General features: G+C 39.3%; 1 long non-coding RNA gene across 5 annotated transcripts; it reads right to left on the bottom strand.

The window, feature by feature from the left end:
* LOC110347578 (uncharacterized) lies at positions 1-22,965 on the bottom strand. 5 transcript variants are annotated; one of them, XR_015446427.1, is made up of 4 exons: positions 21,175-22,965; positions 19,545-19,669; positions 11,882-19,398; positions 2-6,929 (listed from the first exon to the last, which is right to left on the bottom strand). It is a non-coding gene; the product is annotated as an uncharacterized LOC110347578 (long non-coding RNA). The 5 variants fall into 5 exon arrangements; XR_015446424.1 differs by having other exon boundaries at positions 3-6,929; positions 11,882-18,177; positions 18,891-19,669; XR_015446425.1 differs by having other exon boundaries at positions 5-6,929; positions 11,882-19,669; positions 21,175-21,414; positions 22,339-22,965.
* Between the last annotated feature and the right edge of the window lie 1,638 nt (positions 22,966-24,603).

The following is a 24,603-nucleotide window of genomic DNA, read 5'->3' as shown; positions in this document are numbered from 1 at the left end:
TTTCTTAACAGGGTCTTTAATTTTAGGCAGTTTAATTTTTTAGTTCTTTGAATATTCTAAATATTAGTCCTCTGTTTGAGGAGTAGCTGGAAAATGTTTTTTCTCATTCTATAAGTACTCTCTTCATTCTACTGATTGATTCTTTTGCTGTATGGAGGCTTTTTAGTCTGATGTAATCCAATTTATTGATTCTTTCTGCTATTACTTGTGTGATTGAGATTCTATTTAGAAAATCCTTTTCTGTACCTACATCTTCAAGTGTTTTATCTATTTTATCTTACAGTAGGTTTAATGTTTCTGCTTTCTAATATTTAGATCTTTGATCAAAATTTATTTTCATTTACTATCTGGTGAGAGATAAGGATCTTATTTTATTCTTCTTCAAACACATAACAAGTTTTCCAAACACCACTTGTTGAATAGGCTGTCTTTTCCTCAACATATGTTTTTGGACCTTTTGTCAAAAATCAAATAGTTGAATATGTCTGGGGAGGTTTCTGTATCCTCAGTTCTGTTCCATTGATTCACTTGTCTGTTTTTGTTCCAGTACCATACCATTTTTATTGTAATTGCTTTGTAGTATAGCTTGAAGTCAGGTATTACTACACCACCTGCTGTGCTCTTATTGCCCAAATTACTTTTGCTATCTGGAGTCTCTTCTTGAGCCATATGAATTTGGGGATTGTTTTGTCTAGATCTATAAAGTATGCTGTTGGTATTTTGATTAGGATGGCATTGAATCTGTATAACAGTTTTGGCAGTATGGCCATTTTGATGGTATTTCTTCTGCCTATCCAGGAGCAGGGGATATCTTCCCATTTTTTGACATCCTCTTCAATCTCCTTCTTCAGAGTATTGTAGTTTTCTTTGTAGAGGTCTTTCACTTCCTTGGTTAGGTTAATTCCTAGATATTTCATTTTTATTGGAGCTATTGTGAATAGTTTTGTTTCCATAATTTCCTTCTCAACCCAGTCATTGTTGGTGCATGAAAATGGTAATGATTTTGAAGTATTCTTCTTGTATCCTGCTATTTTGCTGAAGTTGGTTATTAATTCTAAGAATTTTTGGAGGAGTTATTTGGGTCTTCAATGTAGAGCATCATGTCATTTGAAAATAATGATAATTTGAGTTCTTTCTTTCTTATATGTATCCCTTTTATTTTTTTCTCTTGCTGAATTGCTCTGATTAATATTTCAAGTACTGTTTTGAATAGAAGGAATGATAGTGGGTATCCTTGTCTTGTTCCTGAATTCAGGGGAAGGCTTTTAGTTTTTCCCTGTTTATTATGATGCTGCCTATTGGCTTGTCATAAATAGCTTTTACAAAATTCAGGTATGGTCTTCTATATCCATATTCTTCAAAGTCTTATCATGAAGGAGCATTGTATGATGTTGAAAGCCTTTTCTGCATCTATTGAGATGATCATATGGTTTTTGTCCTTGATTCTGTTAATATAGTGTATTACATTTATTGATTTATGAATATTGAACCATTCTTGCATCCCTGGGATAAATCCGACTTGGTCAGGGTGTATGATCTTCTTGATGACCCTCTGTATTCTGTTTGCCAGTATATTGTTGAGGATTTTTGCATTTATGTTCATTAGGGAGATTGGCCTGTAGTTCTCTCTTTGGGTTGGATCTTTCCCTGGTTTTGGAATCAAAGTAACACTTGCTTCCAGGAATGAATTTGGAAGCCTTGCTTCCCTTTCAATTTCCTTGATGAGTTTAAAGAGTAATGGTGTTAGTTCTTCTTTAAATGTCTTGTAGAATTCAGCAGTGAAGCCATGAGGACCTGGGCTTTTCTTTGTTGACAAATTTTTTATTACATTTTCAATTTCACTCATTGTAATTGGAGTGTTTAGAATTTCTATATCTTCTTCATTTAACTTTGGCAATTCATATGTATCCAGGAATCTGTCCATTTCTTCTGTGTTTTCCATTTTATTAGAGTACAGTTTCTCGAAGTAGGTATTGATGATCCTCTGGATTTCTGCTGGGTCTGTTGTGACTTCCCCTTTTTTGTTCTTAGTTGCATGGATTTGAGTCTTTTCTTTCCTTTTTTTTTTTGATAAGGTTGGCTAAAGGTTTATCGATTTTATTTATTCTTTCAAAAAACCAACTCTTTCATTCATTAATTTTTTGTATTGTTATCTTAGTCTCCATTGCACTGATTTCTGCTCTGATCTTTATAATTTCTTCTCTTGTGTGAGCTTTGGGTTTGTTATTCTCTTCTTTTTCTAGGAGTTTGAGGTTCTACATTAGATTATTTATCTGAGTTCTCTCTGTTTTCCTACTATGGGCATTCACTGCTATGAATTTCCCACATAGAACTGCTTTCATTGTCTTCCATAGATTCCTAAATGTTGTACTGGCATCATCATTTACTTGTAGAAACTGTCTAATTTCTTCTTTAATTTCCTCTGTGACCCATTGGTTGTTCAGGAGGGTGTTATTCAATTTCCAGATGTTTGTGGGAGTTTTGCAGTTTCTCATGTTATTGATCTCCAATTTTATTGCACTGTGGTCTGATGATATACAGGGGGTAATTTCATTTCTTTTACATTGACTTAGACATGTCCTGTGAGCTAGAATGTGGTCTATTTTGGAGACTGACCTGTGTGCAGCTGAAAAGAATGTGTATTCTGATTTTGTGGGGTGGAACACTCTGTAAATATCTATTAAGTCCATTTGTTCAATAGTTTGGTTCAGTTCTAGAATTTCGTTGTTAATTTTTTGTCTAGATGATCTGTCTATTTGTGATAGTGGGGAATTGAGGTCCCCCACTACAACTGTATTAGTGCTTATTTGGTTTTTCATATCCATTAATATTTGTTTTGTATAGCTGGGGGCATTCATATTTAGTGCATATATATTTAGGATTGTCATCTCTTCCTCTTGGATTGTTCCCATCACAAGGATGTAATGACCATCTTTGTCTCCCTTAATTAGTTTTGGTTTGAAATCTACTTTGTCTGCAAGTAAGATTGCTATCCCTGCTTTTTTCTGGGTTCCTGTTTTGTGGAGAGCCATTTTCCATCGTTTTACTTTCAGTCTATGAATTTCTTTTTGAGTTAGGTGTGTTTCTTGTACACAGCATATTGCTGGGTTTTGCTTCTTAATCCATTCTGTTAGTCTACTTCTTTTGATTGGTGAATTGAGGGCATTAACATTGATAGTTATAATTGAGAGATATTGATTCATCCTTGTCATGATGTTTTACTGTTGTTGGCTCTTATTTCTTTTTCCCCCTTTCCCTTTAGTTTCTCACCTTGTCTGGTGGCTTCCCTCTGTTGAGCCTCATGGAATTGTGACCTTTGTTGCCTTTTTCTAGGATATTGCTTGGAATTGTTTGGAGTGCTGGTTTGGTGTTCATGAAATTTCTCATGTGTTCTTTGTCATGGAAGTATCTAATTTCCCCATCGATTTTGAAAGATAATTTTTCAGGATACAACAGTCTAGGCTGGAAGTTATTTTCTTTTAGGGCTTGAAATACTTCAGTCCAGGCTCTCCTTGAGTTGAGGGTTTGTGTTGAGAAGTCTGCCATGATTCTGATGGGCTTTTCTTTATAGGTGATTTCTTTCTTTACTCTAATTGCCTGTAGGATTTTGTTCTTCTGTTGGGTTTCTGGGATCTTGACTATTATATGTCTATGTGTAGATTTTTTTTGATCACGGCTGGATGGAGTTCTATATGCCTCGCTTATCTGTATGTCCAATTCTCCTCCTCTGTCTGGGAAGTTTTCTACTATTACTTCTGTGAATAGTTCTTTTATGTCAATTGTACTTTCTCCTGTGTTTTCATGGACTCCTATCAGTCTTATGTTATTCTTCTTTGCATCATCTAGCAGCTGCTGAATGGATTTCTCATGGTCCCTTACTATTTTTAAGAAATCTCTGTTTTCATGGTCCTTCATAGCAATCCTGTCTTCTATATCTGATATTCTATCTTCAGATAATCTTAATCTGCTCTGCATGATTTCAGTGGAGTTTTTAATCTCCTGAATATCTGAATCTGTTTCATGGATTCCATTTCTTTCTTATGCTGGGTATTCATGGCTTCCAGCATGTTTCTGAGCTCATATATTTTTTTATCAGTTTCTGTTCTAGAGCCTTTAATCATGTCTTTCACTCTGCTCACCATCTCTCTAGTTATCTGGGAGATTATTTCTGCTTCAAATTTTTCTAGAGCCTCATTCATCTGTTTTGTACTTCCTGTGCTATCAGTTCAGGGTGTCCAGGTGGTTGATTATCAGACTTTTGCACCTCATTTCCCCCCAGAAATTGCCTTTTGTGGGGTGGAAGTCTGGTTTTGTGACTTGCTTAAATGCCTTCTCATTTTTGTTTTTGGTACTGTCCCTGGTTTAGTTCCTGGGTTGATATTATGAAGTTGTTTATTGTAAGTATCTTTGTTGGTCTATTTAAAACCCTTATGGAATGACTGCTTCTCAGAGGTGTCTACCAGATATAGCTGGTATTTAGGTTTTGAGTCTCTAATGACTCAGAGGCTATCTCATTTTCATTATACCAGAAAGGAAAACTGTTTAGATAAATCATGACATCTTAGCCCAAGTCATACAATCAGCAACACCATAGCATCAAATACCTTTTAAAGAATGACAATTTGTGGTAGTTATTAATTTATCACCTTTAAAAAATAAAGGACCTCCTTCAAGATGTGTCTCTGTTGTCACAAAGGACAACGTGGGCAGCAGTATGCAGTTATATGTCAATGAGTCTCAGTAAGCTAGTCCCAGACCCATGAAATTCAGGCAGATTTCTGGTTGCAAGTCCCAAGTTGAGCTCCCTGTCCTCTTGCAGGGTTGCACTCTGCAAGTTTCTGCTGCAGGTTTCAGCTGCTTTTCCCCTGAAGAAAGTCCAGTTTCCGATGGGAGCTAATAATCCCTCCAACTTACCAATCACAGTGGTCTGGTGGGCCTTTATGGCAGAGATTCCCTTCACTTTTTCAGTGGGCTTGTTTTCATCAGGGGGCCTGAGATAGGCACTCTCCTGTTCACTTCTGGAGCTCAAGACAATGGCTTTTGTCCCCCTGTGCCTCTGCAGTGTATAACCAAGTAGCTGCACAGCTAAAAGGCCAGAGGCTGGGGGCGCTATTGTTATTATAGCCTTCAGCTCTTCTGACAATGTAATTAATCTTTCCATTCATTTCCATGAAATTTCACAGTTGGTAAAGTTCTTTCAATTCCACCATCCCATTTAATGGTGATAAAGCTGTATTGGTAAAATAAACCCTTTAATCAAAGAATCAATATATTCAGAGTGGTTGAGTGGCTTTTTAAAGTTCATGGAGATTGTTTATTTAATTCCAGTGTCCTTTCCACAATGTCAAACAGAATGTGGAGCAACAGAGAAACAGCCCTTTTGGAGATAGCTCTATCTCCTTAGATTAGAATGAAGCTCTTTTTACACATCTAGAGAAAAAAGTGGAAAAGCACCATGAGTAAATTTACTTTAACATATTAAAAATTTTAAGCTACTTCCAGGATTATAGACTCTATTTAACACATGATAGTGCACAGCAAACTTCTAGAGTGAAAATAATTTTTTTGCAAACATATATATTCTATATATTTGAGAGATGCACAGTTTGGGTGTTTGTACCATGTCTTATTTATCCATCTATGGTGGTACAGTCAAAGCTCATTCCATCCAATCCCTTTATTTTGAAAGCTGCCACAATATTTTCAACAAAAAGTAGTCATATCTTAGGCAGTTGTAATAGTCTACTAAGGCTGCCTAACCCAGGATGTTCTTTCATGAGTAAAAGTTGCAAACATTTTTCCAAGAATAGTTCCTGCATTTCATATTTGAACTTCATATTTGTCACATTAAACATACTTGATTTTGTTAAGGGAACATTTCTCTATTCACTCCAAACAAAACTCAAGAGAAATATTACATATTTTAACACAGTAATAAAAAAATTTCCTTTTTCTGTGTAAAAATGTGTAATATTTCTCTTGAGTTTCAAGAAGTGCCTGGATTGAAACATTTTGGATTATCTTCATTTTTAAACCAGCCTATTATTATCATGGTATATGTTATGGTTTGGTGAGTCTATATGTCCCCAAAGCCTCATATAGTCATAGGTGTCTTTTTCAGAAGTGGCTGAATCTTAAGTATGTGATGCTGAGGTTAAGGGCTTGCGATTACTAAACCACTGCACTGACTGGTTTGGCACCACCCTAATCCCAATAGTCTGGATAAGATAAAAGGTGCAGAAAGATGCCATTAATATCCCCTTGCTCCTTTGTTGCTTTTGCTACCTTCTGGCTGCCATGAGCTGTTTCTCCTCTGCAAGTCCTGTCTGCCATGCCACCTTGCCTTGGAGCCAGCTAATTACAGACTGAAACCTCTACAAACTATGATCTAAATAAACCTTTTACCCTTTAACATTGAATGTCAGTATTTTTTTCTCAGGAACAAGAAATGTAGCTAATACACCACTGTATTTTTGTAATTTTTATGCTTAGACACATTTCATACCAAGAAAAGCACAGATAGCAGAAATACAGCCAGAGTTAGAAGTCTTCAAGCACAATAAATGTGTGCATTTTGGGGGCAAGTGGAAGATTCTTAAAAGACTGATGTTTAAAAAGATACAAACATTGCAAGAAATCATTAGAAATACTTTTCCTCAATAAAAGGATGACATAAGTTCAATGATTAAGTAGGAATGTTTGCTGGCCTCAATCACTCAGCAGATGTTTATTAGCTCTCAGTTTGATTTTAAATATTTACTTGAAAAATGATTTTACAAGAATTTTTGTTTCTTTTGGAAAGCTTCTGTAAGTAATGTAGGGAATGATACTGTTTGGCTGGTGATTCAGATGACGTAGCTGGCAGTCTCAGAAAGCTGCTGTAAGAAAAGGCATCTGGATCATCTCAAAATGTCAGAACAGTGTAGATACTGAAATAGAAGTAAGAGATGTTGATTTAACATTTAGACCACTCACTATCTTCCATGCAAGTGCAGGAACATTTGCTGTGTTTCAGTGAAAGTCTTTTACCTCACCCACTCCAGTCCAATCCCAATCCATTGAGGTCAAGTCAATACAAGTCATCCTTTTCTGCTTCTCTCCTGTCTGTTTCTAATGGTAAACTCACTCATAACACCCTGAATATAACTGCAACTAAGACTTAATTCTATGTTAGCACCCTTAAGAATAATTTCTGAGGAGAGATAGGGCCTTCTGAGCCACCGTTCCACTGCTCCTGGTCCAGAGGAAGGGGCTTTCTGGCCACCATCCCTCCCACCACTTCCACCCCAGAGGAAGGGGCTTCTGAGCCCCTGTCCCACTGCTCCTGGTCCAGAGGAAGGGGCTTCCCAGCCGCCATCCCTCCCGCTGCTCCCAGCCCAGAGGAAAGGGCTTTTGGGCCACCTTCTGTCCCCCCACTCCCAGCCCAGAGGAAGGGGCTTTGGGCCACCATCCCCACCACCACTCCCAGCAACTGTTCCACCTCTCCCAGCTCAGAAAAGGTTAGCCACATGGGTGCCAACAGCACCCCCCACCACTCATGTCAAACTGAGAAAACACATAAATAAGTCTGAAAACCAGACTTCCAGATCACCTACAGCCACCCCAAAGGGAAATGAGATGGAACACTCTGATACTTAACCACCTGGACCCACTGAACTGGCAACAAAAAGGAATCTGGAAAAAATGAAATCAGAAATAATTTCTCAGATAACAGGAGAAATTGTTCTCCTAGTGCAAGACATGATTAATAAATCTAGAGAGGAGCTGAGGAACATGATGGAATCCCAACATAAGAAACAAATGGAATCCATAAAACAGATGCAAATAGATTTCCAGGACATGAAAAACTTTGTAGAAAGTTTACACAGCAGAATGAGCCAATGTGAGGACAGAATTTCAGATATAGAAGATAAGATTGCAATTAGTGACCAGGAAAAGAAAAATTGCTTCAAAATTATAAGGGAACATGAGCAGTCAATCCAGCAGCTGCTAGATGATGCAAAGAAGAATAACATAAGACTGATTGGAGTCAATGAAGAAAGAGGAGAAAGTGCAGATGACATAAAAAAACTCTTCACAGAAGAAATGGCAGAAAACTTCCCAAGCAGGGGAAAAGAGCTTGACATACAGAAAAATGAGGCATAGAGGACTCCAAATAGCCTTGATCAAAAAAAATCTACACATAGGCATATAATTGTTAAGATTCCAGAAACTCAACAGAAGAACAAAGTTCTACAAGCAGTTAGAGAAAAGAAACAAATCACATACAAAGGAAAGCCCATCAGAATCACAGCAGACTTCTCAACACAAACCATCAAGGCAAGAAGAGCTTGGAGTGACATATTCCAAGCCCTAAAAGAAAACAGCCTCCAAACCAGATTGATGTACCCTGCAAAAATATCTTTCAAAATTGATGGAGAAATAAGATACTTTTGTGACAAAGAGCACCTTAGGAACTTCATGAATACCAAACCAGCACTCCAAAAAATTTTACACAATATCTTAGGAACAGACATTGAGGATTACAATCCCAGGATGCAAAGGAGAATGAACCCATCTGGCATGACAAGAAATTAAATGTAAAGGGGGAGAACCCAACAAAAAGAAAATGTCATGGCAATGACAAGTCAATACATTTCAGTTATAACTATCAACCTTAATGGTCTCAATTCATCAATCAAAAGAAATAGACTGGCAGAATGGGTCAAGAAGCAAAATCCAAGAATATGCTGCATACAAGAAACACACTTAATTCAAAAGGAAACTCATAGACTGAAAGTTAAAGGGTGGAAAACAATACTCCATGCAACAGGAACCCAAAAAAAGCAGGAGTAGCTATCCTCTTTGCAGATCAAGTAGATTTCAAACCAACACAGATTAAGAGAGATGAAGAAGGACACTGCATCCTTGTAAAGGGCACAATCCAACAGGAAGAGATGACAATCATAAATATCTATACACTAAACACTAATGTGCCCAACTATATAAAACAAATACTAACGGACATGAAAAGTCATACATGCACTAATACAAGTGTAGTGGGGGACCTCAACAATCCACTATCACAAATAGATAGATCAACTAGACAAAAACTAAGTAATGAAATACTAGAACTCAATCGAACTCTTGAACAAATGGACTTAACAGATGTTTACAGAGTCTTCCACCCCACAAAATCAGAATACACATTCTTCTCAGCTGCACATGGGTCATTCTCCAAAATAGACCACATACTCACACATAAAACATGTTTAAGTAAGTGCAAAGGAATTGAAGTTATCCCCTGTATATTATCAGACCATAGTGTGATGAAATTGGAGATCCACAACAAAAGAAACTCAAAAAATTTCATAAACATGTGGAAATTGAACAACACACTTCTGAATAACCAATGGGTCACAGAGGAAATTAAAAAAGAAATCAGACAGTTCCTTCAATTAAATGACAATGACAATACAATATATTGGAATCTATGGGACACAATGAAAGCAGTCTTATGAGGGAAATTCATAGCAGTGAATATGCATATTAGGAAAACAGAATGAGCCCAATTAAACAACCTGATGCTGAACCTCAAGCTTCTAGAAAAAGAAGAGTGGACAACCCCAGAGCTCATACAAGGGAGGAAATTATAAAGATCAGAGGAGAAATCAATGCAATGGAGACTAAGAGAATGATACAAAAAAATCAATGAAGCCAAGAGTTGGTTCTTTGAAAGAATCAACAAAATTGACAAACCTTTAGCCAACCTTGTCAGAAAAAGGAAAGAAAAGGCCCAAATCCATGCAATTCGGAATGAAAAGGGTGAAATTATAACAGGCCCAGCAGAAATCTAGAGGATCATCAATACCTACTTCCAGAACCTACACAACAATAAGATGGACAACACAGAAGAAATGGACAGATTCCTAGATACATATGAATTACCAAAGTTGAATGAAGACCTAAAAATTCTAAACAAACCAATATCAACCAATGAAATTGAAAATGTAATTAAAAACTTATCAACTAAGAAAAGTTCAGGCCCTGATGGCTTCACTGCTGAATTCTACAAGACATTTAGAGAGGAACTACTGCCACTACTGTTTAAACTCTTCAATGGAATTGAAAGGGAAGCAATACTCCCAAATTCATTCCTGGAAGCAAGCATCACCTTGATCCCCAAAGCAGAGAAAGACCCAACCGAAAAGGAGAACTATAGGCCAATCTGACTAATGGACATAGATGCAAAAATCCTTACTAAGATATTGGCAAACAGAATGCAGAAGATCATAAAGAAGATCATACACCCTGATCAAGTGGGATTCATCTCAAGGATGCAGGGATGGTTCAATATATGAAAATCAATCAATGTAATACACTATATCAATAGAACCAAGGACAAAAACCATATGATTATTTCCATAGATACAGAAAAAGCATTTGACAAAATCCAACATGCATTTATGATTAAAAACCCTACAAAAAATTGGAATAGATGGACTCTACCTCAAACTGATAGAAGCCGTCTATGAAAAACCAACAGCCAAAGTCATACTAAACGGTCAAAAACTGAAATCCTTCACACTAAAATCAGGAACAAGACAAGGATGTCCACTGTCACCACTCTTGTTCAATATAATTTTGGAAACATTAGCCACAGTGATTAGACAAGGGAAAGAAATAAAAGGAATACAGATAGGATATGAAGAACTCAAATTGTCATTATTTGCAGATGACATGATACTCTATATAGAAGACCCCAAGAACTCCACCAAATTTTTCTAGACTTAATAATGAAATGCAGTCAAGTAGCTGGTTACAAGGTCAACACACGTAAATCAATAGCTTTCCTCTACACCAATGACAGACTCACTGAGAGAGAAATAGGGCAAATAATTCCTTTCACAAGAGCATCCAAAAACTGAAATATGTAGGAATCAACCTAACGAAAGAAATCAAAGACCTCTTCTCTGAAAACTATGGCACTCTGAAAAGAGAGATTGAAGATGATATCAGAAAATGGACAGACATCCCCTGCTCCTGGGTAGGAAGGATCAATATAGTGAAAATGGCCATACTTCCAAAACTGCTATATAGATTTAATGCAATTCCAATTGAGATCCCAGCAGCATACTGCATGGACCTTGAGAAAACAATCCAAAAATTCATTTGGAACAAGAAGAGACCCAGAATAGCAAAAGCAATTCTAGGTAACAGAGATATGGCACGGGGTATCACAATCCCCAACCTGCAACTCTACTACAAAGCTACTGTGATAAAAACAGCATGGTACTGGCAAAGAAACAGACCTGAGGAACAGTGGAACAGATTAGAAGATGCAGAAACAACGCCAGGCACACTCAGCCACCTTATCTTCAATAAAGGAGCCAAACACCCTCACTTGAAGAAAGATAGCCTCTTTAATAAATGGTGCTGGAAAAATTGGGTTTCAACTTGCCAAAGATTAAAACTACACCTATATCTCTCACCATGCACTAAACTAAAATCAAAATGGATTAAAGATCTAAATATTAAAATAGAAACTCTGAACCAGTTGGGACAGAGTTTAGGTAGAACCCTTGAAGACATTGGTGCAGGAAAAGATTTTATGAACAAAAGTTCAGTTGCCCGTGAACTAGCACAAACAATCAACAATTGGGATCTCTTCTTATTAAAAAGCTTCTGCACAGCAAGAGAAACCACCAGCAGTGTGAAGAGACAATCCACAATGTGGGAAAAAATCTTCACCTGCTCTTCCTCAGACAAAGGTCTACTACCTCGAATCTATAAAGAACTTAAAAAGATCAGACCTCCCAAATTTAAAGACCCAATTCAAAACTAGGCATCTGAAATGAACAGACATTTCTCACACAAAGAAGTAGAAATAGCAAATACATACATGAAAACATGTTCAACATCACTTGTCATTCGAGAGATGCAAATGAAAACAACGCTGAGATTCCACTTCACTCCAGAAAGAATGGCTGCTATCATGAAATCCACCAATAACAAATGCTGGCAGGGCTGTAGGGAAAGAAGAAAACTGTTCTACTGCTGGTGGGAGTGTAGACTGGTGCAACCACTGTGGAAATCAGTATGGAGATACCTCAAAGAACTAGGACTGGCAGTCCCATTTGACCCCACTATTCCAGTGCTGGGGATCTTCCCCAAAGAATTAAAAGAATCATACCACAGTGATATATGCGCGACCATGTTCATAGCAGTACAATTTGTGATAGCTAAAACTTGGAAACAGCCCAAATGCCCATCAACTGGATACTGGATAAAGAAAATGTGGGTTTTTAAAAATAAAATGGAGTACTACTCAGCCATAAAAAATGAGAAATTAGAGACATTTATAGCTAGTGGATGCACATTGAGGTGATACTCTTATGTGAAATAAATAGGACACACATGTATAAATACCAAATAGTTTTTCTGGTGTGAGAAAGTGAAAGTGTAAATAAGGATTAAAATATATAATAGGTAATCTGAAATAGGAAGAAAAGGGGTAAAGGGGAAGGAAGTGGGAAGGGTAGGGGAAAGGAAAGAAGGATATGAAATTAATATGAGAAAATGGAAAAATAGGAACAAAATCTTTGTAAGTAGGGAGGACTGGAGGGGTTGAAGGGAGTGCTGGACAAGGGCAAAAAATAAGAACCAAGAGAGATTATGTAAAGTTGCAAATTTCTAACCATGAATGTCATTATATTGTACCTAAAATGTACCAATGATTAGGATGAATAATCAATAATGCAAAATAGGAAGAAAAGTTCCAAAGGGGTAGGGGTAGGGGTAGTGGGAGGGGCAGGGGAAAGGAAAGACGGGAAAGGAAAAATGATGAGAAATGGAAAAAATGGAAATAAAGTCTTTGTAAATAGGGAAGGGTGGAGTGGGTGAAGGGAGGGCTAGGAATGGGGAAAAAATAAGAACCAAGATGCATCATGTAAAAGTACAAGTTCCCATTGAGAAATGTAACTGTGTTGTATACCTGAAGTGTACCAATAAAAGAATTTAAAAAAAAAGATTACTACCCCTACTTTCTTCTGGGTTCCTGTGGCGTGGAGAACTGTTTTCCTTCCTATTACTTTCAGTCTATGAGTCTGTTTTGAGTTAGGTGTGTTTCTTGTATACAGCATATTGTTGCATTTTCCTTTTTCATCCATTCTGCCAGTCTATTTCTTTTGATTGGTGAATTGATGCCATTAACATTGAGGGTTATAATTGATAGATATTGATTTATCCTTGTCATGATGTTTTACTTTTGTTCACTCTTTTGTTTCTTATTTTTCCCCCCTTTCCCTTTAGTGTTTAACCTTGCCTGGTGGCTTCCCTCCCTTGGGCCTCATGCAGTCGTTACCTTCCATTGCTTTTTTTCTAGGATATTGTTTAGAATTGCTTGTAGTGCTGGTTTGATGTTCATGAAATTTTTCAGGTGTTCTTTTGTCGTGGAAGTATCTAATTTCCTCATCGATTTTGAAAGATAATTTTGCATGATACAACTGTCTAGGTTGGAAGTTATTTTCTTTTAGGGCTTGAAATACTTCACTCCAGGCTCTCCTTGATTTGAGGGTTTGTATTGAGAAGTCTGCTGTGATTCTGATGGGCTTTTCTTTGTAAGTGATTTGTTTCTTTTCTCTAACTGCTTGTAGGATTTTGTTTTTCTGTTGGGTTTCTGGGATCTTGACTATTATATGTCTATGTGTAGATTTTTTAAATCATGGCTTGTTGAGGCATATAGAGCCTCACTTATCTGTATGTCCAATTCTCTACCTCTGTCTGGGAAGTTTCCCACTATTACTTCTGATTACTTCTGTCAACATTATTTTTTAATGTCAATTGTGCTTTCTCCTGTTTTTTCATGGACTCCTATGAGTCTTATGTTATTCTTCTTTGCATCATCTAGCAGCTGCTGGATTGATTTCTCATGGTTCCTTACTATTTTTCAAAATCTCTATTTTCATGGTTCTTAACCACAATCCTGTCTTCTATATCTGATATTCTATCTTCACATTCCCTTAATCTGCTTCGGATACTTTCAATGGAGTTTTTGGTCTCCTGAATATCTGTTTGAATCTGTTTCATGGATTCCATTTCTTATGTTGGGTGATCATGGTTTCCATTTCTTTCTTATGCTGGGTATTCATGGCTTCCAGCATGTTTCTGAGCTCTTCTATTTTTTATCTGTTTCTGTTCTAGTTCCTCTAATCATGTCTTTCACTCTGCTCACCATTTCTGTAGATATCTGGGAGATTATTTCTGCTTTAAATTTTTCTAGAGCCTCATTCATCTGTTTTGTTACTTTCTGTGCTATCAGTTCAGGGTATCCAGGTGGTTGGTTATGGAACTTTTCCATCTCATTTCCCCCAGGATTTACCCTTGGTGGGGTGGAAGTCTGAGTTTGTGCCTTGCTTAAATGTCTTCTCATTTTTGTTTTTGGCACTGTCCTTGGTTTAGCTCCTGGGTGATAGTTTGAAATTCCTTATTGTAGGTATCTTTGTTTCTTGTAATTAGAACCCTTATGGAATGATTGTTTCTCAGATGTGTCTTCCAGATACAGCTGGTCTTTAAGTTTTGAGTCTCTAATGACTCTAAGGCTATCTCATTTTTCTTATACTAGGAAGGTTCATTGACTAGATCAATAACAACACCTTAGCCCAAGTGATACAATCAGCAACACCATTGCATCAAGTAATCTTCAAAAATGACATTTTGTGATAGTTATTAATCTATCACCTTTAGCTGTGTGAATTAAATCGAGATCGAGGACCAATCCAACATATAGTGAATAAACTCTTCAATATAATAACTTTACCCTTTGGGATGGGGAGTTAGAAGGGGTTGAGGAGGGAGGGAGAGATGGGAAGAAGGATAGGGGAAGGTTAGCACTGTGGCCAGAGGACACAGGTGAGAAGGAAAAAGAGAATAATAGGAAAATAAAGAACTCTGAATGAGGACCAAAACAGGGACAAAAAGGGAAGATGAACAATGTGGGAGAGCAAGAGAGTGAGTGTAAGAGAGAGATAAAGGAAAGAGAAAGGAAAGAGAAAAGAAAGAAGAAAAGAAAAGAAAAAAAAGGAGAGAAAAACAAATATTTGCAAACAGTAGGAAAAAAATTAAAGGTAAGAGGAGCCAAAGAAAAGAAAAGAAAAAAACACAAACTAATAATACTAATTTTGGGAATAAAAAATAATAATGAAGATGGAGGACCTCTTTCAGGGTATGTCTCTGCTGTCACAATAGACAATGTAGGTAGCAGTGTGCAGATATAAGTCAGTGAGTCTCAGCAAGCTAGTTGCAGACCCATGAGATTCAGGCAGATTTCTGGCTGCAAGTCCCAAGTTGAGCTCCCTGTTCTCCTATAGGATTGAACTCTGAAGAGTTGTATTGCAGGTTCCAGCTGCCCTTCTCCTGAAGATAGTCCCAGTTCTGAAGGGAGGTGAAGATGACTCCAGCTTACCAAGTACAGTGGTCTGGTGGTCCGGTGTCCTCCGTGTCTTTGTAGTGTGGAACCAGGTGCTGTACAGAAAGAGGCCAGAGGAGCAGGGGTGGGGGGGCATGTCCAGTGGATTGCTGCCTGGGCATGGGCTGATTCGCGTGTTCCATCTGACTCACGACCTTGGTATGGCTTCTGCAGACCTCTCTGTCTGCAGCGGGCTGATTTGGTGTGTTCTGCGTGACTCAATTTATTTCTTTTGATTGATGAATTGAGACCATTAACATTGACGGTTATAACTGAAACATATTGACTTATCATTGTCATGACTTTTTCTTTTTGTTGGGTTCTCCCCCTTTACATTTAATTTCTTGTCATTCCAGATGGGTTCATTCTCCTTTGTGTCCTGGGGTTGTGATTCTCATTGTCTGTTCCTAGGATATTGTGTAAAATTTTTGTAGTGCTGGTTTGGTATTCATGAAGTTCCTAAGGTGCTCTTTGTCACAAAAGCATCTTATTTCTCCATCAATTTTGAAAGATATTTTTGCAGGGTACATCAATCTGGGTTGGAGGCTGTTTTCTTTTAGGGCTTGGAATATGTCACTCCAAGCTCTTCTTGCCTTGATGGTTTGTGTTGAGAAGTCTGCTGTGATTCTGATAGGCTTTCCTTTGTATGTGATTTGTTTGTTTTCTTTAACTGCTTGTAGAACTTTGTTCTTCTGTTGAGTTTCTGGAATCTTAACAATTATATGCCTTTGTGTAGATTTTTTTTAATCAAGGCTATTTGGAGTCCTATATGCCTCACTTATCTGTATGTCAAGTTCTTTTTCCCTGCTTGGGAAATTTTCTGCCATTACTTCTGTTGTAAGACCAAGGGCCTTATCAAACGCTCCAAGGAGCTGACTGCAGAGACGAACACCTGGGAAGGAACACACTTGACAAGTTGGAAAGTAAAACAGACCTCTATTAGTCTGGTCAGACAGCACTCCCAAAGCAAAGTAGCTTCGAGTGGCAACTGGCTCAGAGTCTGGGGCTGTTTTTATAGGGGGTTGAGGGGGAAGTTAACATGTAGATTTTAAGAGAAAAGAAACAAGGGTTAGTGGTCGACTGTCATGTACTGATGGTCGGCACACACACTAATGGTCACGACTGTCACGTACTGATGGTCGGCAGACACACACACACTAATGGTCATGACTGTCACATACTGATAGTGGGTCTGGGAATGTCTGATCTCCGGGCAAACAAGGAGTTGAGTAATTTATCTTTAAAACTCTATATCTGTTACAAATTTTATCTAGCTTTTCAGAACTAACAAGCTTCTTAATCATTAGCTCACATTTAATTGTAGTCAGGGCTACAAGAATTCTAAGATTACAAGGTTTTGTAGTCTCACATTCTCCACTGATTTTTTTTATAACCTAAGTAATCTTACGCATAAATACAGGCATCTATTGTATACAACAACATGACAATAATAAGCATATATATACAACTATGATGACAAGAAAAAGTTGTTTTAACCATTTTAGGTTGGGCAACCATTTAGTTAGCCATTTGAACAAATCCCTGTCATCTTCGTCATGTACTCTTTGAGCCAGATCTTTTAATTGTTTTACCTTTTCTTTGATTTTTGGACTATTATCGGTAAGATTGAAACAACACATATTTTTTATCCTTTTACAACCTTGGTGGTGGAAGAGCAACAAATAGTCTATTGTTGCTCTATTATCTAAGATTGTCTGTCTCTGTTCCTGTAACTCTTGGTTAATTAATGTCAAAGCTGTTGAGGTAGTATTTAACCCTTTGACCACCTTGTACGTTAATTTTTGCGCTGTTCTTTCGGCATGGACCCCTATGGAAGGCAGGGCAACAAAGGATGTTATCATAGTTATTACTTTAGCATCTGTTAACAGACCTACATCATCATCACATCTTGGCACAGTGTAAGGTGACCAACGTTTAGCTCTATTAGGCACAATCAAATCAGTTCTATCTGGCAATACTACAGCTAGACGACTCAAGCAGCAATGGGTCTTGGTTAAATTTGCTGGAATATAATTGAAGGTTATTCCTTCACAGGTATAAAACCACCCTATTGGCAGGGAGATATGGCAATTGTTATATACAATTTTTTGTTTTATATGGCAGGGCATCTCTTCTGATTGTTTTATCCTCAGACACTTAGTTGTACAATTTTTATACATAGCACATGGAGTCTTATTTGACATGATTACCTTGGGTGTATATAATTTGACAGCATTTTTAGGTTTATGACATGAAGCATGTCCCCAGTTATAACTATCTATATAAGTAAGGTTCTTTTCTGGGAAGTTTTTGAACAGGGTATAGGGTCGTATTAATTTTAAAGAGGTGTATACCAGAATAAGACAGCTTCTCAGCACATAATGGAAATTTACATTAACATTCAGACAGAATTTGGACAGATTAAGGGAGTTTGTCAATTGAATCTATACATTTTTTGTATGATCTAGTCCTCTTGGGGGCAAAACTGCCAGTGTCCCAGAGAACATTATCATGAATGTGAAACACCTCTAGCCCACTCCAGTCTCAGTTTTAGGTCACCTGGTTGGCTGGTAACCTTTTATTTGTCCTTTGTGATGTCTGCGGGGGGTCCTGCCTTTAGATGGTTGTGATGTATCCAGGCAGAATGTCTGGCTACCTTTACTGTCCAAGGAGTCGACAGGACAACAGGAACTGGTCCCTTCTAAAGTGGTTCCAGGGTCTTGGAATCAAACCTGCGAATAAAAACCAAATCTTCTGGCTTATAGGGTAGAGGTTGTAAAGGTTTTTTATTGAGACTAGGCATTGTCTTCTGTAATTTATCATGTAGTTCTGACTGAAGCTGATTAAATGTTTTTAAGGATTTAAGTAGTTGAAGGTGGGAAATCTTTTTTTTTAATTTTACATCTACTAGTGGAATGATTGGGGGAGATCGTCCATAAACAATCTGGAAGGGGGACAGATTGAGGGGAGGCTTGGGAGTGCACCTCGTTCTGAGGAGGGCAAAAGGGAGAAGCTCTACCCAACCTAGTTCAGTCTCCAAGCATAATTTAGTCAGAATCTCCTTTAAAGTGCGACTTGTTCTTTCTACCTGTCCTGAGCTTTGAGGCCTATAGGCTTAGTGTAGATTTTATTTTATTCCAAGGATATTACTAATTAATTTAGATATCTTAGCCATAAAGGCCGGACCATTGTCGGACTCCAGAGCTAAGGGTAAACCAAAACAGGGAACTGTTTTTGTCAAAAGCTTTTTGACTGCTATTTTAGCTGTCTCCCTTTTAGTGGGATATGTTTTTACCCATCCTGAAAAAGTGTCCACAAAAACCAGTAAGTATTTGTACCCATACATGTCAGGCTTTATTTTAGTAAAGTCCAACTCTCAATGTTCTCCTGGAGTTAGTCCTCTGTGTCAGACCCCAGGGGGCCCAGTTACCCGATTAGCATTTACCTTGAGGCAGGTGGGGCATCGTCTGACCATGTCCTGGGCCTTTTGGGCTAATCCCGTGCTGACGAAATGAGGTCGCAGGGCAGCCATTATTTTTTTCTCTCCAAGGTGGGTGGACTCATGTAGTTCTCACAGTAACATATCTATTACAGCAGCTGGGAGCACCACCTTTCCATCATTGGTCGTCCACCACCCATGTCTTCCTCGAGTCCAGTGTCTCCTGTTTATTTCTGCTACTTTTTTATCCATGTATTTAGGTTTTTCTGGGAGTACTGGTGTGGGGAGCAGAACCATTTGTTTCCCCACTGATTTTGGGGCAGCTTGTTTTGCTGCCTGATCAGCAGCATTATTACCAATCACCTCGGGGCTAAACCCCTTTGGTGCCCACGGCATTGGATGATGGCGACCTCTCAAGGCAACCAGATGGCTTGTAGCAATGTCAATATCTCAGCCTTGTTTTTAATTTTCTTTTCTTCGGAGGTCAGCAGCCCTCTATTTTGATAAATCTCCCCTGTACATGGGCGGTGGCAAAAGCATAACGGCTATCAGTGAATATATTTATCTTTTTTTTTTTCTCAGTTCCAGAGCCTTAGTTAGAGCAATCAGCTCAGCCCTCTGCGCTGATGTCCCTTGAGGTAGCCCTTGTTCCCCTTTTACCTGTTGGTCCTGGTTGACCACCGCTGTTCCAGCATACCGTACATTATCATGAAAAAAAACTGTATCCATCAGTGTATAACGTTGCCTCTGTGCAGGGGAGGGCCTGGTCCATTAAGTCTCTATGTCTGTAAATATAAACCTTTTATAACAAACTTGAAACCAACAAGCAAACATACATTTTTTTTGATAAATCATTTCGCACACCTTCTCGATGTACTTAGGCCTTTTGGTCTTGTATATCTCTCTTTATCTTTTTAACAAGACAAAATACAAAATCTTTTCATACCAAAAGTATATCTCTTTTACTTATAGCTTTTAAAAATTTTTTTTTGTCTTACTTACTACAAACCTTCTATAACAAACTTGTCTTTAGCTGTTAAAATTTTAAAGTGTCTCTCTTTTTTTTTTTTTTTGTAAAATCTCTTGATGTCTGGTAGAGCACAGTTGTAGTTTTTCTGGCTTTGTTTTGGATTTCAGACCTTTGTAGCCACATCAGGCTGATAACACAGCGCTGGCCTTGGCTCTCAAAGCCAGAAGTGTTTTTTATTTTGCTTTAAGTTTTTTAGAGCTTTCCTAGCTGTTTTTAATCCATTACTTATTATTATTATTATTATTTTAGTTCTTTTTAATCTGAATGTAAGCCCTGCTTGACCCTCTTTGAGTCTGACCACAGCACCCAGCCTGCACCTTCCAGTGCCTTGAAGCCAAGCTGTTCTCCTCATGATCTCTTCATGCATTTGCAACTCAAGTGGAGAGAGAGGCAGCTTTACCTCTTCCAGAGCAGAAGCACTGGGGTTTGTCTGTAACAAAGTCACATTATCTGAGAGGTGAGTCCGCTCTGTGAAAGGCAGCAGATTTGGTGAGCAGTTGTTGCAAGACCAAAACTAGACAGTTTTCACAGGCAGCTGATTGTCATGGAGCAGGAGCTTGAGTTGCTCCCAGGCTCAGTTGTTCGGCCACAAAACAGAGTGCACAGGGCTCCAAGTTGTCAACTTTAATTAAAATCTCAAGGGAGAGAACTTTTTTTTTTTGTTAAGCTGTCTGGGTGTTATTTTTTATCTGTTTTTTAAGTTCCATATATTTAACTATCTTTTGTAGCATTTATTTTAACACTGTAGGCCTGCTTGGGCTAAAAGAGATTGTCCCATGTTTTAGTCCCCCCTTTATTATCTTTTTACATCTGAAACATCTGCCTTTTTTTTTTTACTTTCTCTGTGTTTCTTTTGGATGAAACCTCCATCTGTTAAGCCTGTAATATTTGTTTTTCTTATCTTTTTAGCCATTTTGTCATCAAAAGGATCCCTATTATTAAACACCTTCATTGCCACACTCATCAACTTTTTAGAATTTTTTCCCTCAAATCCTTCCATCTGCTGTAATTTCTTTTTAATATCTGGGGCTGATTGAGTAACAAATGCCAAATTAATTGCCTGTCAGTTTGCAGGGGCATCTGGGTCAATTGGAGTATACGTACGGTATGTTTCTAATAGATGCTCCAGAAAGGCAGAAGGGGATTCCTCAGGCCCTTGAAGGACCTCACTTACCTTGTTCAAGTTGGTAGGCTTTTGAGTGGCTCCCTTCAAGCCAGCTAGGAGATGCTGATGGTAGTTTTGGAGAGCTTTTCTCTCACCTGAGGAATTAACTTGCCACGGGGGACGGGTGGAAGGAAGTTGTGCCTCAATACGGGCTCGTCGTTGTTCATCAAGTGGGCCCTCTGTTCTTCCCAACACTGACTTGATGGCTTGCTCTTGGATCCTTTCTCTCTCCTCAGAGGTGAAAAGGGCTTGGAGAAGTTGTTGACAATCATCCCAGGTTGGGTCATGTGTATGAAAAACAGATTCTAGGAGGGAGATCAAAGCCTGAGATTTTTCTGAAAAAGAGGGATTTTGATGTTTTTAATTATATAAGTCACTGGTAGAGAAAGGGATATAGACATAATGACCCTGTTCTATTTCCCAAAGAGGTAAAAGAGGAACCAAACCAGTCCCTTCAGTGGGAGCCCTACTGGGACCATAAGCAGCCCCTGTTCACGTGTGGGAGGTTACAGAATCTGGAGATTTTTTTCTCTTCGGGAAAGGGAGGGTAGAAAGGGTTTCGAGATTTAGGGCCAGCTTTATCAGAGGAGGAGGATGGCTCCACATAGGGTGGAGGTCTTATGACAAGATCTAAGGGGTCAGGATCTTGTGAGAGCACTGGCTTGGGAGCCCGGGCTTTGGCCTCTCGGGGTTCTCTTGGGGCCATAACAGAATGCGAGTGTTTGTTCACAGGGAACAACGCTGCAACCAAACCGGAGGCTCCTGACAAGCCTGGACCCAAATATTTATATAAGGAAATTGATCAGGATGACTAGGGTGACCAGTGACCTTATTCCATACAGCCCAACAGAGGCTAGGATCAAAAGAGCCCTCTGCTGGCCATCCAACTCCAAAAGCTGGTCATTCCAATTGACACAGGGAGCGAAGTTTTCCAAGAGAAAATTTAACCCTATATTTGTCCTCCTATTCAGGGGAAAAAGCCAATTTAAAATTAGTAAGAAAACAGTCTAATGGGGTAACCTTGGAGCAGGATCTGCCCATCTCTGCCCTTGATAGTTTAGAAAGAAATACAAGGTTAAACACACAACGGACAGAACACTAACGAATGAATGACAGGACGAACAGGCGTCACAACAAAAGTGAAACTAAATCTTCCCTTGTTCCTCGTCAGGAACCTTGGGGTCAGGGGAGGCTCCCTGGCTCATCAGCCACCTCACTCCTGACTTAACAAACGGTTGCAACCGGCCACAAAAACTTACATCCGGAGGTTTTCTGAGGTCTGTGCCTGAGAGTCTCCTGCTGGATCCCGCTATAGAGTCTCGGCTGAATCGGGGTTCCTGCCTGGGGATCTCGCTGGGGCCTCCAAAATGTAAGACTGAGGGCCTTATCAAACCCTCTGAGGAGCTGACTGCAGCAATGAACACCCGGGAAGGAACACACCTGACAAGTTGGAAAGTAAAACAGACCTTTATTAGTCTGGCCAGACAGCACTCCCAAAGAAAAGTAGCTTAGAGAGGCAACTGGCTCAGAGTCCGGGGCTGTTTCTATAGGGGGTTGAGGGGGAGGTTAACATGTAGATTTTAAGAGAAAAGAAACAAGGGTTAGTGGTCGACTGTCATGTACTGATGGTCGGCACACACACTAATGGTCACGACTGTCACGTACTGATGGACAGACACACACACACTAATGGTCACAACTGTCACGTACTGATAGTGGGTCTGGGAACGTCCAATCTCCGGGCAAACAAGGAGTTGAGTAATTTACCTTTAAAACTCTATATCTGTTACAAATTTTATCTAGCTTTTCAGAACTAACAAGCTTCTTAATCATTAGCTCACATTTAATTGCAGTCAGGGCTACAAGAATTCTAAGATTATAAGGTTTTGTAGTCCCACACTGTGAAGAGTTTTTTTTTATGTCATTTGCAGTCTCTCCTCTTTCCTCTTTGACTCCAATCAGTCTTATGTTATTCTTCTTTGCATCATCTAGCAGTTTCTGGTTTGATTTCTCATGTTCCCTTACAATTTTGAAGCAATTTTTCTTTTCCTTGTCACTAATTGCAATCTTATCTTCTATATCTGAAACTCTGTCCTCACATTGGTTCATTCTGCTGTGTAGACATTCAGTGGAGTTTTTGATCTCCTGGAAATCTATTTGCATCCATTTTATGGATTCCATTTGTTTCCTATGTTGGGTTTCCATCATGATCCTCAGCTCCTCTCTAGATTTATTAATCATGTCTTGTACTATGAACCCAATCTCTGCTGTTATCTGAGAAATTATTTCCAATTTCATTTTTTCCAGATCCTCTTTTGTTGCCAGTTCAGTGGGTCCAGGTGGTTGAATATCAGAGTGCTCCATCTCATTTCCCTTTGAGGTTGCTGTAGGTGATCTGGAAGTCTGGTTTTCAGACTTATTTACATGTCTTTTCTTTTCAACCTGGTGTGGGGGGGCCTGTTGTTGGCACCTGCGTGGCTCACCTCTGAGCTGGTAGAGGTGGGACAGCAGCTCAGAAGCCCCTTCCTCTGGGCCATGAACAGTGGGACAGATGGCGGCCCAGAAGCCCCTACCTCTGGCCTAGGAGTGGTGGGATGGACAGCAGCCTGGAAACCCCTTCCTCTGGGCCAGGTGCAGTGGGACAGCAGCTCAGAAGTCCCTTCCTCTGGGCTGGGATCAGTGTGACAGGACAACAGCATGGAAGCCCCTTCCTCTAAGATGGGAAAGGTGGGATGTGGCTCAGAAGCCCCTAACTCTGGGCCACAGGTGGCAGGATGGACGGTGACTTGAAGCCCCTTCCTCTGGGCCAGGAGGGGTGGGATGGATGGTTGCTCAGAAGCTCCTACCTCCAGGCTGGGAGTGGCAGGATGGATGGGGTCCGGAAGTCCCTTCCTCTGGGCCAGGAGTGGTGGAATGAATGGTGGTCTGGTAGCCCCTTCCTCTGGGCCAGCAGCTGTGGGATGGTGGCTCAAAAGCCCCTACCTCTGGGCCAGGAGTGGTGAGATGGATGGTGGCCAGGAATCCCCTTCCTCTGGGCTGGGCTCCATTGTATGTTGAGTGCTTCTGTTACCTGTTGGGTGATCTGGGAAACAAAGACAGGTCCATTATTGGACTGGATGGATCGTGGGAGCCCAAATTGAGGAATGATCTCAGTTAGGAGTATATGAATTACAGAGGCTGCTCCTTCTGATGTAAATGGAAATGCCTCTATCCACCCTGTGATGGTATGTACCAGGGTCAGAAGATATTTGCCCTTTTTGATAGGGGGGATGTGAGTAAAATCAATTTGCTATCTTCCCCTGGTAGTTGTCCCTGGGACTAGTGAGTTTCTGTATGTGTCTGAAGGCCACTTTGGGTACTGGTAGCTGAGCAGATGGAGCAAGCCTGCTTTATTGTCTGTGTGTGTGTTGTCAGAGACTGGTGGTATAGAAAAGTCCTGAGAAGGTGCAGGAGGGGTTGAGTCCCTATGTGGAGTGAGTTATGTAGGTCAGTGAGAAGAGGTATTATATGATCATCGGGTACGA

This window comes from Heterocephalus glaber, unplaced genomic scaffold, assembly GCF_053883595.1.
Source record: "Heterocephalus glaber isolate CG9 unplaced genomic scaffold, H.glaber_assembly_v1.0 deba00001688, whole genome shotgun sequence".
NCBI classification, from domain to species: Eukaryota; Metazoa; Chordata; class Mammalia; order Rodentia; family Bathyergidae; genus Heterocephalus; species Heterocephalus glaber.
Note: the sequence above shows the minus strand (reverse complement) of the source record. Positions and strands in the feature narration are given on the sequence as shown.